Source organism: Rhinolophus sinicus, linkage group LG05 (assembly GCF_036562045.2).
Source record: "Rhinolophus sinicus isolate RSC01 linkage group LG05, ASM3656204v1, whole genome shotgun sequence".
Classification (NCBI taxonomy): domain Eukaryota; kingdom Metazoa; phylum Chordata; class Mammalia; order Chiroptera; family Rhinolophidae; genus Rhinolophus; species Rhinolophus sinicus.
The window spans coordinates 63,613,179-63,633,628 of NC_133755.1; the positions used below are offsets into that span (position 1 = coordinate 63,613,179).

Here is a 20,450-nt window from a genome sequence, read left to right on the forward strand (position 1 = left end):
GGAAAGGACTGTAGAGAGGAAGGTGACTGACACATTTCAGATGTGGAGGAGAGAAATCCCTGACCATGGATGGCCTATATGCAAGTGGTGTGTCAGAGCACCCGGAAATGGAAAGGGACAGACCACTAAGCTGCAGATGACACATTACAGATGACAGTCACTGGGCACTTCTTTACAAATCATGACACTCACATTTTTTTTAGTTGCTTGTTCTTATACCTCATTGCATCTCTGGCTGCCAATAGTGTTAATTTACCCTACCAAAGGTTTTAAGAATTCAACCCAAAAGGAGTCCCCCTGTCCTCAACAGCGTGCTCAGGTACCAATGTAAAGAGCTGGCAAATTATTCCAAGTACCGGGTTAATGTCATACTTGACAGACCCCTGTTTTAGATGGAGAAATAGCAAGAGAAGCATGTCCTGAAATGTGAACAGAGCAAGAACACTATACTCATAGGACAGTAGAATGATTCTGTGACTGCCGAGGAGAAACGCATTCCTTGCAGGCAAATGTGTGCTGCCCTGGGGGCTGGGGCACCTGGTAGACACTGACTGTGCCGTGTTATTGAGACCAGTCAGCCCTGCAGCTGGGCCCAACCTGCCCCAACCATGCTGATTTGCATGTTACTGGGGTGCAACCCACAGCCCTGGACACATTAATAGTGTGGTCACACCCTGTGCAGGAATCAGTCCCGGGCAGGACGTATCATGGACATGAGGGTCCCGACTCAGCTCCTCAGCCTCCTGCTGCTGTGGCTCCCAGGTAAGGAAGGAAAAGTGGAGATTTGCTCTGCCAGTGTGGTCAGTACCACTTAGACTGCAGCGTAGTTATAAGACCTGGTAACACCATTAAGAGTATGGATGTCTGTTTTCATGTTTCTGTTTTCAGGAGCCAGATGTGATATCCAGATGACCCAGTCTCCAACCTCTCTGTCGGCATCACTGGGAGACACAGTCACCATGTCTTGTCGGGCCAGTCAGAGCATTAGCAGTTACTTAGCCTGGTATCAGCAAAAACCAGGGACAGCTCCTAAGCTCCTGATCTATAAGGCATCCACTTTGCAAACCGGTGTCCCTTCGAGGTTCAGTGGCCAAGGATCTGGGACAGATTTCACTCTCACCATCAGCAGCCTGCAGCCTGAAGATGTGGCAACTTATTACTGTAAACAGCATAGCAGTTACCCTCTCACAGTGTTATGAGCCTGAGCATAAACCATGAAGCAGACAGCTGACAGCAGGCCGCCCCAGCTGCTCCTCTTGGGCCTCCATCAGCTGAGAGCATTTCTCAGATGCATCCACTCTTTGATGGTGACTGGAGGTTTTCGTAGAAGTGGCCAGGGAGGCGTCTCTGCACCCTAACTCTCTTTGTCTCTCCTCAGACTCAGGGGCACATACAACGCCTCTCCTGATTTCATAAAGAACTGCGATCATCACACATGAGCTGTCTGGGCTACTGTATCAGTCAGAGTTCATAATGTGAAGGAGAAGCCACTTTAGGTATTATAAGCAGAAATTGCCTAATATATGGCATTAATTTTTAAAGTACATTGTTTTGAAGATGTTGGAAATTAATAACAGGTGAAGCAGATTATGGAAATGCTGAAATGTTCTGTTTTAGAGGACATTTACTTCAGTTAAATGGGTCTTATTTTTCTATTTCCTTTTCAGGAACTCTATTTAAATTCACATGTTGAAAACACATCAAATGTTATTTTTAAATTAAAGAAAATTAACCTACTTCAAATTGTAGGTGGTTTTTATTTGCTTTTCTCTGGTGATTAGAGATGTTGAGCATCTTTTCACATGTCTATTAGCCATCTGTGTGTCCTCTTTGAAGAAATGTCTATTTAGGTCCTCTGCCCACTTTTTAATTGGATTGTTTGTTTTCTTGTTGTTGAGTTGTATGAGATGTTACCTCACATCAGTTAGAATAGCTATCATCAATACGACAAATAATAACTTGTGTTGGAGAGGCTGTGGAGAAAAGCAACACTCATACACTGTTGGTTGGAATGGAGACTGGTGCAGCCGCTATGGAAGGCAGTGTGGAGGTTCCTCAAAACATTAGGAATAGAATTACCATATGGCCCAGCAATCCCTCTACTGGGTATCTACCCAAACAATCTGAAAATATCACCTGTAAAGATATATATTCTCCAATGTTCATTGCATTTTTATTTATGGTTGCGAAAATATGGAAATAACCAAAGTGTGCTTTGATAGATGATTGGATAAAGAAGATGCCATATATATACACAATGGAATACTTTTCTGCCATAAGAAAAGATGAAATAATGCCATTTACAATAACATGGATGGATCTTGAGATTATTATGCTAAGCAAAATAAGTCAGACAAAAAAGTCAAGAACCATATGATTTCACTGACATGTGTGATACAAAACTGAAAACAACAAAGGAACAAGACAAACTAAGACACAAAAACTCATAGACACAGATAACAGTTTAGTGGTTACCAGAGGGTAACAGGGGAAGGGAGTGGTAGATGAGGGTAAACAGGATCAAATATACGGTGATGGAAAGAGAACTAACTCTGGGTGGTGAACACACAACGTGATATACAGATGCTGTATTACAGAATACTGTACCTGAAACCTATGTGACTTTACTAACCACTGTCACTCCAATAAAATTTAATTTTCAAAAAAGATTGGAAATATTGAAATAATACAACTCTTTGCAAATGGCATGATGAAATATTTTAAAATTAAATAGAGTAATAGTTTTTAGAAACTTGAAGAATTAGAAAGACCTAAGAATAAATCAAAATTATATCTAATTGTGTTGGAAATAATTGCACTTAAACTTACTGGTGCAGTTTATTTTGGGATTTTGTTCCTTTCCTCAATTTACTCTGAGAATGATGTGCGTTGGGTTCCCACTTTCAGTCTTGGCCCCAAAGGAAACAATCCCTAGTGGAGACCAATTCATGTATCTACAGAAGAACCACACAGCTGAGCACTTTCTGGATCATCCAACATTGTTAACATAAACATTCTTGAATATTGAACTGAATTCTTAGTATTATAAGCCATGGAATTTTTGAGTGATTCCTTATAAACCATTATTGTGTAAAATCTAATACAATATTATATCTACACATAGAAATAGACAGATTTCACTAAAAGTTATGGCACAAAATAATACTTAGGAATCCATTTCATAAGGAGACAAAAACATAAGAAGTGTTTTAATATTTGAATAAAAAGAATAAAATTTACATCATTTATGAGACCATCTAACATGATCCATATATAGCAGTACTTATAGTAACAATAATGATAATCTTATACAACATACAAACTTATTAAAATTGATTACATTGAAATTTCATTAAAAAATTATATATAGGAAGATGTGTGTATATATGCATATGTATAAATGATACATACATGTGGATATATATTTTTGATGAGTAATCAAATTATTTTATGAATTAAATGGATTATATGACTCTAGGTGCCATCATCCAAAACTTGTGTCCAGGACCAGATATAATTCCTTATCTGGCTTGAGGCATTTTTTAATAATCTTTGTTTCTAAATCACCCACCAACTGCTGTGCTCACTTGAAAATATGTTTTCTAATTGGAGGTCCAAAGGGTATATATGAAGATATTTTTTCCTACTGCAAAAAATTAAATTCTTAGAGCCTATGGAAATCCCATTATTTCTTTGTCCACAGTCATGCTATGAGTTCCAATTTTGAGATATTACTTGTCTGATTCCTTTTAAATTTTATGGTGAAATTTACTTGAGACCCTCATGACATAGGTCATAAGTCTTGTGATTTATAGAGAAAATAACAACTAAATTAAACTGCTAATAAACAACCACAAAATAGACAGAATGGCCGAAAAATTAATTCATGGATAATACCACTTGTCTTCAAATGTTTATAAGGACACCATCAGTCTCGTCTTAGAGGCAGTATACCAGAATCTCATGGAGGGGAGAGTATGGAGTTTGGTCAGAGTTATTTAATAATATATTTTTAAATCTCTCTAGCATTTGTTTATCAGAGTTCCAGTATCTCTAAAATATTGACTGCTACTCTGTCCTATTTGGCAAATCAGAGGACAAAATTACACTTTAGAAATGCATACTCAATATGTTAAATTTATAGACTTTATTTAGGTAATCCTTTCTCATAGTTATAGACAATTGATACTGAAGAAACTTGGAGAAAATGGGAATAATGTAACAGCTTGTTATTTAGCAAAAACTGACCAAGAGTGAAACAAGTCAAACTATATCCTAATGAATTTTGACATAGAGCCACACTGCATAAACCATTAGGGTATAGATGACTCCATTTCTTCATTTTCCAGGGAATAAAGAGATATAGAAACTTAGATAAATTTTACCAAAGAATAAATATTCACTAGTCAAATTCCTGGAAATGAAAAAAAAACAAACAAAAAAAACCGCAATTGAACTGACAGCTTCAAATTGCAGAAATTCAGGTGATTCCTTAAGTTTATGAATTATTCCTGGAAGTGAAAACAAATTCATGCCTGAGAGTTGTCAGAGAATTCCACTGGACTGATGTCACATCACTTATATACCCAAGGGGACTTTGAAAGAAGGGGAGTCACAACAGTATGTAAAATTCAAGGGTTATATCTCATGATCACTTTGGAAGGAGAGATAGCTAATTCAATGATATAGACTCCTGGTTCTAACGTATTACCAGACCTTAGAAGAAACAGGCTGAAAGGTTGGAGACACAGTTATTTGTGGAAGCACTATGATTGGACATTTCAAAATGGGCCAAGATTGGAAACAATGGCTTCCCAAGTAAATGTTAGTCTGAGGGCCATTGCTCAGCAGAAGGTTCTCAATAATTAGATGAGACATAACTGTCAGTGAGTTACTGCTATTGTCTGATTGTTTGTCCTTCCAAAAATTCATATGTTGAAATCGTAAACCCCAATTTGATTGTATTAGAACATTGTGCAGGTGATGAGATCATGAGGGTGGAACACTGGTGAAGGGGATCAGTGCCTTATGAAAGAGATCCCACAGAGCTTCCTAGCTTCTTCTACCATGTGAGGACTCAGCGAGAAAACTATCTATGACCCAGAATGTGAGCCATCACCAGACACCAAATCTGCCAGCAACTTGAGCTTGGAATCCACAGCCTCTAGAATTGTGAGATATATATGCTTTTGTTGTTTACAAGCTGCACTGTATAAGGTATTTTTCCTATAGCAGCTCAAACATGCTGAGAGTCACTTTTCCATATTTTCCCTGTGAGCCTAATGAACAGACATCGTGACATCAGCAATGGCAGTTCATGCATAGCCCAGGGGTATGGATTTCATCTGACTAAGGCTGACATGTTACTTGCACGTGTTAAGTGATTGACTCAGTGGGACATGAGAAAAGACATGATGGCTGATTCCAGAAGAAAGGGGTTTATTATCATGGAATAGGAAGATTAAAAATGGAGAGAAAAGCCACATGAACAGGCTCTGGCAACACAAAGTTCTGATCCTTCAAACCCCCTAGTGTTTTCTGTGAGCAGAAAGGCTATTGCCATGGCAACAGCAATCTGGAGAATCAGAAAGCTGTGTCCACCAGAATGTGTTGCCTGGCCAGGACCCACACCAGCAAACTGAGCACCTGTGGTCATGCATGTCCCCTCCCCTCACTCTGTTCTGACAACCACTCCTCAGGAACGCATCTGCTGGGCAGAGTGTTAATCATATCTCCAATCAAGAGTGCAAGGCATGTGGTTTAGCCTTTTCAGAACCTCCCACACAGAAAGACCTGAGGGAACACAGAGGATGGAAAATACTAAGGAAGCTGCTTCACAATAATTGCATGAGTCAGGAACACATGTATGTATGTTAAATAATTTCCTTTTCTCTACTTACCTTTCTGTAAAATATATAAAGAAATGGCTGGAGATTTTTTTTATCACTCTTATAATTTAGACAATATTTAAATGTGTTAGAAAATTAATAAAAAAGACATCAATCAAGCTTCTAATTGACAGGACCTGAAGGAGGAGTCTCATGTCTATGTCCGTCTCCAAGTCCCACAGGAAGATCTCTGGTTATAACCACCCTCCTAACGCCCTCTGTCCTTCTCTAAAGGAACTTCCTCTTCTTTTGCACGTGTCTCGTCCTGGGTGCATGTTCCAGATACTTTTTCCCATATGAACATTTTGTTCTGAGAAATATCTAGCTGACTTTTTGTTCAAAGCCTATATATTTGGTGGCCTGTACAAGGGTCCAGAGAACACCCCTGAGAACACCAGGCATGGTGAGCAAACAGGTGTGGCACCCACAGAGCCTTTTGAGCTTGCTGTTTTTCTCACTGGCCTAGGACTTCTAAGGCTCAGGTTTCTTCTGGATTTGAACTTGCACTCTCTGTGTTTTGAAGCTCTCATGACTTTATCCAATGTGTCAGTGGCTTTGACTTTTCTGCTAAAGGCCCTGTTTGTCTGTGAGTACTGGATTTGACACATCACCTGATTCCTTCAATTTCAGGCTGTTTTGTAAGACTGGCTGCCTGTGGCTTGATTCCCTTGGAACCCGACTATTTCTATGAAATTGGCTAACTTTGGGTTCAATTCTAGACTGAACTGTCTCACTGAAACACTGTCGTTCAGCTTTCGGCCTGATCCTCCCATGAGCAGGGTGTCTACCAGAGCTGCACTGTTCAGTCTCTGTCCTGATGACCTCATGACTAAGTTGTTTCTCTGACACTGCTACTCTGCCTTCAGCTCAGCCCCATTGAGATAAAAATGTTCTAGGTGAGAGTGACTGATTTAGCTTTTGAACTCTTGGTCTCTTTAAGCTTCTAAACTATTTGGGTTATTTAACTTAAGCTGGTTAAGTTGTTTGAGCTGTTTAGGCTCTTTTGAACTTTGCTTAGGAAAAGAATCCTCTGAAAATGGGATCTCGGTTATCTAAATATTTTAGGTGCCCCCCACCCTGATACACACAGTGACCCTCAACAAATTTATGTTTAGAATCCATGGTTATTCCTCATACTCATTTCTTACTAAGTGGACTGATTTAACCAAAAATAATTCACAATACCAATGGACGTTATGAGGAATTTTTGAGATACCCAATCTTACTTATCGTAAAACCAAACGGGTTTTATATACCACATATCAATGAAATCGTATGGTTCTCTACTTTTTCTGATTTATTTTGCTTAGTATAATAATCTCACGATCCATCATGTTGTTGCAAATGGCGACGTACTACACAATAGTACTCTATTGTGTATATACTACATCTTCTTTATCCAATCATCTATGGAAGGACACTTTGGTTGTTTCCATGTCTTGGCCACTGTGAATAATGCTGCAATGAACATCGGAGCACACATCTTTACAGATAAATGTTTTCAGGTTTTTTTGTGTAGATACCCAGGAGAGGCATTGCTGGGTCATATGGAAATTCTATTCTTAATTTTTTGAGGAATCTCCACACTGCCTTCTACAGTGACTGCAGCAATCTGCATTCCCACCAACAGTGTATGTGTTGTAGAAAACTGAAAACAAAAAAAGGAACAAGACAAACAAATAAAGAAACAAAAACTTATAGACACAAACTATAGTTTAGTGGTTATCAAAGGGTAAAGGGGTAGAGGGGCGGTAAACAAGAGTAAAGGGGATCAAATATATGGTGATGGAAAGAGAACTGACTCTGGGTGGTGAATACACAATGTAATGTATATAGAGGATATATTACAGAACTGTGAACCTGAAATCTATGTAACTTTACTAACAATTGTCACCCCAATAAACTTTAATTTAAAAAAAAGTCATCAAATATATTACTATTACTATTATTATATGGTAATGACGCTATATAAAAAAACTACTAACAGAACTAAAGGGAGAAACTGACATAAACACAATTATAGTAGGGAACTTAATACCCCATTAACAGCAGGTCCTTTGCCCTTTGAAATTAATAAGACTTTTTGGGAAAAGTCCCTAATACTTTTTGAATATCCTTTTCTTCATCAGAGTGTCAGTATAAAATCATGGATTCATATTTCCTTCAATGAGTTATCATTATTGATTTTGACACTCAAAATGCCCCACATTTGGCAAAAGATAGTCCTATTTCAAATGGCTTCTTTTTACCTCATGATTCTTGAGCACTTCTTAATTTCTTGCCCAAATTGTCCAGTTATTTTGCATTTTCTATACACTAGACCTGGAATGAGGCATTTCTCCAACAACTACTGATTTTTTTCAGTGGAAAATAGTAATTGGAAACCAAGATCTGGGCTCTGTGGGTGCTTCTTGGGACATCGGTGTCATTGCTACTAGGCTACGGGAAATCCACTTACTCATCTACTGTGTTTCCCTGAAAATAAGACCAGGTTTTAAATTAAGCTTTACACCAAAAGATGCAATAGGACTTATTTTCAGGGGATGTCTTCTTAAAAATCATGCAGGGGCACATTTTTTGGTTAGGTCATATTCTCAGGGAAGCAAGTACCTATGCATCATCATCTATTTATATATTAACACACACTTTCATATCTAAGGTACATGTGACTCTGATATCTCTAATTTCAATCCCAAACCAAATTACCCTAGGAATTTCCTTTTCCTTATCTATAACTCCTTTCTCCAAAACTAAGAATTTCGTCTAATTATTCTTAATACTTTGACTTATATGACCATCAATCCTCTTGAATGAAGCCAATCTCCTGCTGTTACAGCCAACTACAATCCCCTTGCACATAACTTCCCCCATACGTCTCTACCTACATACAATGTTCTGGCTCCGATACCCTTGTCAGGTCACTGCCCTCTTTGCACCTTGCCATGGGCACCATTCCCACCCTGCCTGGGCTCTGACACCAATACCGAGTGGCCCTGCCAAGGTGAATGTCCTCTTCTTGCTCTGGCCTTAGCACATGTATTGGTCCAATAGTGCCACCACTGCCATTTGGGGACACCAGTCCTCATCCCACTCTAGCTCCATGCTGGATTCCAACTCTATCACACATGGATGCCTTTTCAATACTGTGTGGGCTCTAACACCGTGTGCAAGGCTCCCACCCTCACCTACTTGTGTGGCTTTCTCATCACTGTGCTTGCGCCCAAGTCCCTGCATCCAGCCACTGAGAACTATGTTCTCTTATAAACTGGAAGAGATTTGGTGATGGAGGAATATGCAGGTTTAGGGAACACAGTAGCATCAGGGTTATACATAAGCACTTAGCCTAGGGAAGCCTTCAGCTTCTGAAGAGAACAGCTTGCATTAAGAAGGAAGCGAGGCACAAGGAGTAACCCAGGGAACATGTAGCGTGGGCATGGGAAAAGCCTGCAGAGAGGAAAGGTGGCTGACACAATTCAAAAGTGGAAGAGAAAACTCCCTGACAATGGTTGACCTAGATACAAGTGGTGTGTCAGAGCATCCGGAAATGGAAAGGGACAGATCACTAAGCTACAGATGACAGGTTAGCAATGACAAATACTCAGTCACTGGGCACTTCTTTACAAATCATGACTTTCACTTTTCTTTTGTTGTTAACTCTTATACCTCATTGCATCTCTAGCTGGCAATAGCGTTAATTTACCATACCAAAAGTTTTAAGAATTCAACCCAAAAGAAGTCTTCTGTGCTCAGCAGGGTGCACAGGTACTAATGCAAAGAGCTGGCAAAATTTCTTGCGAGTACTAGGTTTGTGTCATACTTGAAACACCATTTTAGATGGAGAAATAGCAAGAGAAGCATGTCCTGAAATTTGAACAGAGCAAGAACACTATACTCATTGGACGGCAGAATGATTCTGTGACTGCTGAGGAGAAACACATTTCTTGCAGGCAAATGTGTGCTGCCCTGGGGAGTGGGGCACCTGGTAGACACTGACTGTGCCGTGTTATTGAGACCAGTCAGCCCTGCAGCTGGGCCCAACCTGCCCCAACCCTGCTGATTTGCATGTTACTGGGGTGCAACCCACAGCCCTGGACACATTAATAGTGTGCTCACACCCTGTGCAGGAATCAGTCCCGGGCAGGACGTATCATGGACATGAGGGTCCCGACTCAGCTCCTCAGCCTCCTGCTGCTGTGGCTCCCAGGTAAGGAAGGAAAACTGGAGATTTGCTCTGCCAGTGTGGTCAGCACCACTTAGACTGCAGGGTAGTTATAAGACCTGGTAACCTCATTAAGAGTATGGATGTTTGCCTTCATGTTTCCCTTCTCAGGAGCCAGATGTGATATCCAGATGACCCAGTCTCCATCCTCTGTGTCTGCATCACTGGGAGACAAAGTCACCATCACTTGCCGGGCCAGTCAGGGCATTAGCAGTTACTTAAACTGGTATCAGCAGAAACCAGGGACAGCTCCTAAGCTCCTGATCTATTATGCAAACAGATTGCAAACTGGTGTCCCTTCGAGGTTCAGTGGCCAAGGATCTGGGACAGATTTCACTCTCACCATCAGCAGCCTGCAGCCTGAAGATGTGGCAACTTATTACTGTCAACAGTATCAGAGTTTGCCTCTCACAGTGTTAGAAGCCTGAACATAAACCACGAAGCAGACAGCTGAGAGCAGGCCGCCCCAGCCGCTCCTCTTGGGCCTCCATCAGCTGAGAGCATTTCTCAGAAGCACCCAGTCTTTGATGGTGACTGCATGTTTTGGTAGAAGTGGCCAGGGAGTCTTCTCTGCAACCTAACTCTCTTTGTCTCTCCTCAGCCTCAGTGGCACATACAACTCCTCTCCTGATGTCATAGAATACTGAGATCATCACACATGAGCTGTCTAGGCTACTGTGTCAGTCAGAATTCATAAAGTGAAAGAGAAGCTACTCTCAATATTCCTAGCAGGAATTGCTTAATATAGGCAAGTAATTTCTAAACTATATTGTTTTGAAGGACTTGGGAATTAATAACAGAAAAAGCAGATAGTGGAAATGGGATATTCACTGGTGCTCCCCAAGAAACCAGGGAACATATGCCTTGGGAGACAGAGACCGTCTAACCATGTGGTCCCCAGACCTGTGGGGGAGGCCCGGGAGTAGGGGTGCAGATGCTCTCAGCTCACCAGTGATTCTCCAGTCCTCCTCTCTGTCCGCAGGAACTCATGGATAGTATTGAATCCTCCTCGTCTGACTTCCACATGTCAGGGAGAGCCCCTCACTGAGCAACTCTATGGGAAATCATAGAGGGCAGAGGGGTTCTGAAAAATGTGCTTCCACAAGGGTGAGTGATGATGGGGAACAGACAGCAGACAGCCTGGATGGCCATCCTTTTACAGGTGTCAGAATTTTGCCAATTACAATTCACTGTGATGTGCTTCAACTTTGATCATCAAGTCTGGATTCATAACAAGAAATCTTTGTTAAATGATGAGAAAACAGAAAAAAACGAGGGAAATATTTTGCATATACAGAAATAAGTTGACACATAATAAAAGCCTTTTCTTGATTAAAAAATCAAAGCTTGAATATGGGTGGAGCACTCTGTCTCTTCTGTATGAAAATCTCTTGTTGTTCGAAATTTTCCTTACAGCCAGGGCATCACTGACACCCCTGGGAGCTTATTACAAATCAAAACACCAGGTTCCACCTTACATCTACTTTTGAGGGTTTTCATTTTAACAAGATATCAGGTGATATGTATAAGGTTTAAGATGCTCTGTTTTAGACAACACTTACATCAGTTAAATAAGTCTCTTTTTTTCCCCATTTCCATTAAAGAAAGGTGATTGATAGCCACATATTAAAAATACACCCAGGTTGGTCAGATAGCTCAGTTGGTTAGAGCGCCAGCTCTTAACAGTAATGCCAGTTTGATTCCCACATGGGCCGGTGAGAGACAGAGTCTTGAAACTGGAGCAGAGGTGCTGGTGCGTGGCCTGTTAGCTCAGTGCTTAGAGTCGGTGCTCATAACACCAAGGTTGCTGGTTTGAGTCCCACATGGGACAGTGAGCTGTGCCCTGCACGACTAGATTGAAAACAATAACTTGACTTGGAGCTGAGCTGCGCCCCCCCTCCCCCTTTTTCAAGTTGTTGAAAAAACAATGACTTGACATCCTGGAAAAACACATCATTCCCCAATATCCCTCAATAATAATTAAAAAAACAAAACAAAACACATCCAACTTTATTTTCAAATTAACACAAAATTAACTTCCTTTAATATTGTAAGTATTGAAAAAAACATAATTATTTGTAAATGGCATATTGGTATATGTTGAAAACTAAATAGAGTAATGGGTTTTAGAAACTTGAAGAATTACAAAGACCTAAGAATAACTCAAAATTATATCTAATTGTGTTAGAAAAATTGGACTTAAACTTGCTTGTGCCATTTATTTTGGGGATTTCATTCCTTCTGGTAATTTGCACTGAGGATTATGTTCCTTGGGTTCATACCTTCTGTCTTGGCCCCACAGGAAATAATCCATAGTGGAGACCAATTCATGTGCCTACAGAAGAACCACACAGCTGAGCACTGCCTGCATCATTCAACATCGTTAACATAAACATTCATGAATACAGAAATGAATTCTTAGTATTATAAACCATGACATTTTTTAATGGTTCCTCACAAACCAATTTTGTGTGACATCTGAATAATACAATATTTATATATCTGCACATAGAGATAGATGTATTTCAATAAAACTTATGGCACAAAATAATACTTGGGAATCCATTCATAAGGGGACACAAAAACATAAAAGAAATTATGAATATTTCAATAAAAAGAATAAACTTTACATCATTTATGAGAACATCTAACATTATCCATATATAGCAGTACTTCCAGTACTAATAATGAAATTTTTATACATCATACAAACTTATTAATAAATGATTGCATTGAAATTTCATAAATAAATAAAGGAAGATGTGAGTACATATGCATATGTATATATGATATATACATGTGGACATATAATTGGTATGACTAATGCAATTATTTTATGAATTAAATGGGTTAATCTGACTCCAATTACTCCCTATCAAAATCTTGTGTCCAATAACAAATATATTACCTTATCTGACTTGAGGCATTTTCTTTATAATCTTTGTTTCTAAATTGCCCAACAACTGCTGTGCTCACTTGAAAATATGTTGTCTAAATGGAGGTCCAAAGGGTAAAAATGGAGATATTGTTCCAACTGCCAAAAATTAAATTCTTACAGCCTTTGGAAGTCCCATTATCTCTATGTCCACCATCATGCTATGAGTTCCAGGTATGAGATAGTACTTATGTGAATTGTTTTTAAAGTAAAGTTTATTGGGGGTAAAAATAGTAACATTACATAGGTTTCCAGTGTACAATTCTGTAATACATCATCTATATATCATGATGTGTGTTTTTTCTTAATTTTATGGTAAAATCTATTTGAGACCCTCATGACATAGTTCATAGGTCTTGTGATTTATAGAGAAAATGACAACTAAATTAAACTTCTAATAAAGAACCAGAAAATAGACTGAATGGCTAAAAAAATTAATTTATGGATAATACCACTGGTCTTCAAATATTGTAGAAGGGAAAACGTCAGCCTAGAGGAAGTATTTCAGAATCTCATGGAGGACCAAGTATGAAGTTTGGCCAGATTTATTAATAATATATTTTAAAGTCTCTCTAGCATTTGTTTATCAAGGGTAGCAATATCTCTAAAATATTCACTGATTGGCTACTCTGGCCTTCTTGGTAACACTGAGGACCAAATTACACTTTAGAAATGCATACTCAATATGTAAAAATTTTTACACTTTTTTAGGTAATTATTTCTCATATTTCATAGATAATTGATACTAAAGAAATTCGAAGAAAATGAAAAAATTTAACAGATTGTTATTTAGTCAAAACTGACCAAGAGTGAACAAGTCAACCTGTGTTCTAATGACTTTTAACATAGAGACACATTGCAAGAACCATTAAGGTATAGATGACTCCATTTCTTCATTTTCCAGGTATAGAAGTGACATAGAACTTAATTTTTACCAAGGATGAAATGTTCAATAGTCATTTGCCTGAGAATGAAAACAAACAAACAAAAAAACCAAACAATGACCCGAGAGCTTTAAAATGCAGATTAATTCAGGTGTATCCTTATGTTTATGAATTATTTCAGGACATGGGAACAAATTTATGCCTGAGGTTTGTCAGAAAATTACACTGGACTGATGTCACATCACTTACATACCCAAGAGGGCTTTGAAAGAAGGGGAATCACAACAGTATGTAAAATTCAAGGATTATATCTGATGATCACTTTGGAAGGAGAGATAGCTAACTCAATGATATAGACTCCTGGTTCTAACAAATAACAAGACCTTAGAAAACAACAGTGAAAGGTTGGAGACACAGTTATGAGTATTTTGGGAAGCACTATGATTGGACCTTTCTAAATGGGCCAACACTGAAAACAATGGCCTCCCAAGTGAATGTTAATCTAAGGGCCATTGCTGAGCAGAAGGTTGTCAATAATTAGGTGTCAGTCATTTACTGCTAAGGTCTGATTGTTTGTTCCCCCCAAAATTTCATATGTTGAAATCTTAAAAACCATGTGATCGTATTACAAGGTAGAACGTTTTCTGGTGATTAGTCCTGAGGGTGGAGCACTGGTGAACGGGATCAGTGCCTTATGAAGAGACCCCACAGAGCCCCTGCCTGCTTCTACCACATGAGGACACAGCGAGAAAACTATCTATGACCCAGAATGTGAGCCATCACCAGACAACAAATCTGCCAGCAACTTGAGCTTGGAATCCACAGCTTCCAGAATTGTGAGAAATATTTTTCTGTTGTTTACAAGCTGCCCAGTACATATAAGGTATTTTTGTTATAACAGCCCAAACATGCTAAGGAAATCACTTTTCCGAGCTTTCACAGTGAGCATAAGGAACAGACTTCATGGCATCAGCAATGGCAGTTCATGCATAGCCCAGGGGTATGGATTTCATCTACCGTGTTTCCTGGAAAACAAGACCTAGGCGGACCCATCAGCTCTAATGCATCTTTTGGAGCCAATATTAATATAAGACCTGGTCTTATATTAATATATATAATACAGGGTAATATATTATAATACAATACAATATAATATATAATACTGGGTCTTATATTAATTTTTGCTCCAAAAGATGCATTAGAGTTGATGGTCCAGCTAGGTCTTATTTTCCGGGTACACGGTAACTAAGGCTGATGTGTTACTTGCACGTGTTAAGTGATTGAGTCAGTTGGACATGAGAAAAGACATGATGGCTGATTCCAGCAGAACGGTGTTTGTTATAATGGATTAGGAACATTACAAATGTTGAGAAAGGCCACATGAACAGGACCTGGCAACTCAAAGTTTTAATCCCTCAAACACCTTGTATTTTGTATGATGAGAAAAGCTATTGTCATGGCAACAGCAATCTGGAGAATCAGAAAGCTGTGTCCACCAGAATGTGTTGCCTGGCCAGGACCCACACCAGCAAACTGAGCACCTGTGGTCATGCATGTCCCCTCCCCTCACTCTGTTCTGACAACCACTCCTCAGGAACGCATCTGATGGGCAGAGTCTAAGTCACATCTCTGATCAAGAGTGCAAGGCATGAGGTTTAGCCTTTTCTGAACCTCCCACACAGAAAGACCTCAGGGGACACAGAAGATGGAAAATACAATATTGGAAAGATGGAAAATACAATATTGGAAAGATGGAAAATTACTGCTTCACAATAATTGCATGAGTCAGGAATACATGTATGTATGTTAAATAATTTCCTTTTCTCTACTTTCCTTTCCTTTAAAATATATAAAGAAACAGCTCAGATTTTTTTTAATCACCCTTGTAATTTAGACAATATTTAAATGTGTTAGAAAATTAATAAAGAAGACATCAAGCAAGATTGTATTGACAGGGCCTGAACGAGGAGTCTCATGCCTACGTCTGTGTCCAAGACCCACAGGAAGATCTCTGGTTATACCCACCCTCCTAACGCCCTCTGTCCTTCTCTAAAGGAACTTCCTCTTCTTTTACACTTGTCTTCACCCTGGGTGCATGTTCCAGATCGCAATTCTCTCCATTTCCCAAATAAACCATTTGGTGGAGAAACATCTAGCTGACTTTTTTGTTTAAGCCCAACATCTTTGGTGGCCTGCACAAAGGTCCAGACAAGACCCCTGAGAACACCAGGGATGGTGAGCAAACAGGTGTGGCACCCACACAGCCTTTTGAGCTTGCTGTTTTTCTCACTGGCCCAGGAGTTCCAAGGCTAAGTTTTCTCCTGGATTTGAACTTCTACCCTCTTTGTGTTTTGAAGCTCTAATGACCTTATCCAATGTGTCAGAGGCTTTGTACTTTTCTGCTAAAGGCCCTGTTTGTCTGCGAGTACTGCATTTGACACAACACCTGATTCCTTCAATTTCAGGCTGTTTTGTAAGACTGGCTAGCCTGTGGCTGGACTCCTTGGAACCAGACTATTTCTATGAAACTGGCTAACCTTCGGTTCAATTCTAGACTGGACTGTCTCATTGAAACACTGTCGTTCAGCTTTCGGCCTGATCCTCCCATGAGCAGGTTGTCTACCAGAGCTGCACTGTTCAGTCCCTGGCCTGCTGACCTCATGACTCGGTTGTTTCTCTGACACTGCTGCTCTGCCTTCAGCTCAGTCTCATTGAGAACAAAATGTTCTACATAAGAATGACTGATCTAGCTTGCAAACTGTTTGGGCTCTATAAACCTTTAAGCTATTGAGCTATTTAACCCATTTAAGTTGGTTAAGTTGTTTGAGCTGTTTAGGTTCTTTGGGACTTCACTTAGGAAAAAAAACCTCTAAAACTGGGATCTCAGTTATCTATATATAGGTGCCCCCCATCCTGATACACACAGAGACCCTCAACAAGTTTATGTTTAGAAAATGTGGTTATTCTTCATGCTCATTTCTTACTAAGTGGACTGATTTACATAAATTAATACACAATACCAATGGCCATTATGAGGAATTTTTCAGATCCCCAATCTTACTTATCTTAAAACCAAACTGGTTATATACCACATATCAGTGAAATCATGTGATTCTCTATTTTTCCTGTCTGATTTCGCTTAGCATAATAATTTCAAGATCCATCCATGTTGTAGCAAATGGCACTATTTTATCTTTATTATAGTAGAGTAGTATTCCATTGTGTATATATGTACCATATCTTCTTTATCCAATCATCAATCGAAGGGCACATTCATTCTTTCTATGTCTTGCCCACTGTAAATAAAGCTGTAATGAACATCAGAGCACATGTATCTTTACGGGTAAATGTTTTCAGATTTTTTGGGTAGATACCCAAAAAAGGAATTGCTGGGTCACATGGTAATTCTATTCTTAATAATTTGAGCAACCTCCATGCTGTCTTCCATAGTGGCTGCACCAATCTGCATTCCCACCAATGGTGTATGTGGTATATATTACTGAAAACAACTAAGGAACCAGACAAATAAATGAAGAAACGAAAACTCATAGACACAGACAATAGAGTAGTGGTTACCAGAGGGTAAGGGGGGAGAGGGATGGTGGACAAGCATAAACGGGATCAAATATATCATGAGGAAAAGACAACTGAGTCTGGATAGTGAATACACAATGTGATGTACAGATGATGTATTACAGAATTGTACACCTGAAACCTATGTAACTTTACTAACATTGTCACCCCAAAAACTTTAAGAAAGAAAGAATAAAGAAAAATGCCAGGAAATTGGAAAAAAATTGTCACAATTTTAAGCACTTCACACACCCTCATTATTCTAACCAGTCTTTCCAATGTCCTTCTAATCCCAAATGGCAGTGCTCTGAGGAATTACAGGGGCTCTTCCCAACCTTCCCTATTAATTGGCTCAGAAAAACTTTCTCCAAATTGAGAAACAGTTTCTCTCTGTTCTTATTGATACCGAAGCTACAGTCTTGGTGCTCAACCCCAGTGCTACACAGCAGCTCCTGCCTCAGAGAACGAAAACAGTTCCAATAGTGGGGGGATCTCAAATGGACCTCAACTGGTTCCTGTCTCTGAAACTGTTCTATTTGTTTAGGCTCCTTAAGAATTACTCATGCTTGTGCCTCTGTCCCATTTGTTGATTAAGCTGAAGCTTCTACAGTGTCATGCTGGAATTTCTTTCTCCAAAAAGGGGGGAACATTCTAGAATTTGACAGTAGCCATCAAAATAGCCAATCTGGTAAATTAAATGAACAACTACTCTATTTTATTTGCTCCTTTTCTGATGACACTATAGTTGCATCTGGGAGTATGGTTCATTTGTCCCTATTACATCACCTGTCATTCTCTTTCTGGGCAAAATTTTTAGCTGATATTGGCAGAATCCACAGGGTATCTCCTATCAAGATTCAAGTATTTTCCTAAAACCCATTCCCAGAATCAATATTCCATGAGAGGTCTTTCCAGTTATAAAGCCCACCCTACAGACCAATTGAATAGAATTGAGAACCCAGAATTAACCCACATAAATACGTACAGATAATTTTTGACAAAGACGCCAAAAACATACAATGGAGAAAAGACAGCATCTTCAATAAATGGTGCTGGGAGAATTGAAAAGCCAATGCAAAAAATGAAACTACACTGCTTCCTGTCATCGTGTACCAAAATTAACTCAAAATGGATCAAAGACCTAAACAAAGACCTGCAACAAAAAACTGCATAGAAGAAAACATAGGTACTAAACTTATGGACCTTGGGTTCAAAGAGCATTTTATGAATTTGATTTCAAAGGCAAGGGAAGTACGAGTTAAAATAAATGAATGGGACTATGTCAAACTAAAAAGCTTCTGCACAGCAAAAGAAGCCATCGACAAAATAAAGAGGCAACCAACTGAATGGCAGAAGATTTTGCAAACAACGCCTCCGATAAGGGGATAATATTCAAAATATAAACGGAACTCATTCAAGCCAAAAACAACAAAACAAACGATCCAATTAAAAAATGGGCAGATGAACTGAATAGACATTTCTCCAAAGAAGACATACAAATGTCCAATACACATATGAAAAAATGTTCAACATCACTAATCATCAGAGAAATGCAAATCAAAACCACAATGAGATATCACTTCACCCCAGTTAGAATGGCTATCAACAACAGGACAAATAATAACAAGTGTTGGAGAGGCTGTGGAGAAAAAGGAACCCTCATACACTGTTGGTGGGAATGCAGACTGGTGCAGCAGCTATGGAAGGCAGTGTGGAGGTTCCTCAAAACATTATGAATAGAATTGCCATATGACCCAGCAATCCCTCTCCTGGGTATCTACCCATTATCCTTAATACTTTGAGTAACATGATCATCGACCCTCCTGAATGAAACCAATATCCTTCTGTTATGGCCAACTATAATGCCCTTGCATGTGACTTCTCCGATACATCCACCCACATACTCTCTTTGTCTCTGATACACTTGTCAGGCCACTGCCAACTTTGCACTCCTGCATGGATGCCCTACCCTCCATGCCTGGGCTCCACACCTACACTGAGTGCCCAAGCCTAGGTGAATGGCCTCAACTTGGTCCAATAGTGCCACCACTGACACATGGGGACACCAGTCCTCACCCCACTCTTGCTCCATGCTGGGTTCCCCCTCTATCACACATGGATGCCTTTTCCATACTGTGTGGGCGCTAATACCCTGTGCACGGCTCCCACCCTCACCTTCCTGTGTGGTTTTCTCATCACCCTGCTTAGGCCCAAGGCTGTATTCCAACCACTGAAAACTATGTTCTCTTAGAAACTACAAAAGCTTTGGTGATGGGTAAATATGAAGGTTTAGGGAACACGGTAGTATGAGGGTTATACATAAGCACTTAGACTAGGGAAGCCTTCAGCTTCTGAAGAGAATAGCTTGGATTAAGAAGGAAGTGAAGCACAGGTAGTAACCCAAGGAGCTCAGGGAACATGTAACATAGGTGTGGGAAAGTCCTGCAGAGAGGAAATGTGGCTGACACATTCCAGATGTGAAGGAGAAAAATCCATGACAGTGGCTGGCCTAGATGCCAGTGGAGGATCAGAGTCCTTGGAAATAGAAAGGGGCAGAACACGAACCTAGAGATGACAGCTTAGCAATGACAGATACTCAGTCACTGGGCACTTCCTTACAAATCTTTGCACCCACTATTTTTTTTAATTGTTTATTCTTATACCTCATTGGATCTCTGGCTGTCAATAGTGTTAATTTACTATACAAAGGTTTTAACAATTCAACCCAAAAGGGAGTCTCCCTGTCCTCAACAGGGTGCACAGATACCAATGCAAAGACCTGGTAAAATTCCCTGCAAGTACTAGGGTTGTGTCATACTCGAAACACCCTGTTTTAGATGGAGAAATATCAAGAGAAGCAGGTCTGAAATCTGAACAGAGCAAGAACACTGTACTCATAGGTTGGTAGAATGATTCCGTGACTGCCGAGGAGAAACGCATTCCTTGCAGGC

At 39.6% G+C, this 20,450-nt stretch overlaps 1 gene segment (V, D, J or C); it reads left to right on the forward strand.

Moving 5' to 3' along the window:
- LOC109439652 (immunoglobulin kappa light chain) overlaps positions 1–20,450 on the forward strand; it is a 264,553-nt gene that overhangs the window by 20,731 nt on the left and 223,372 nt on the right.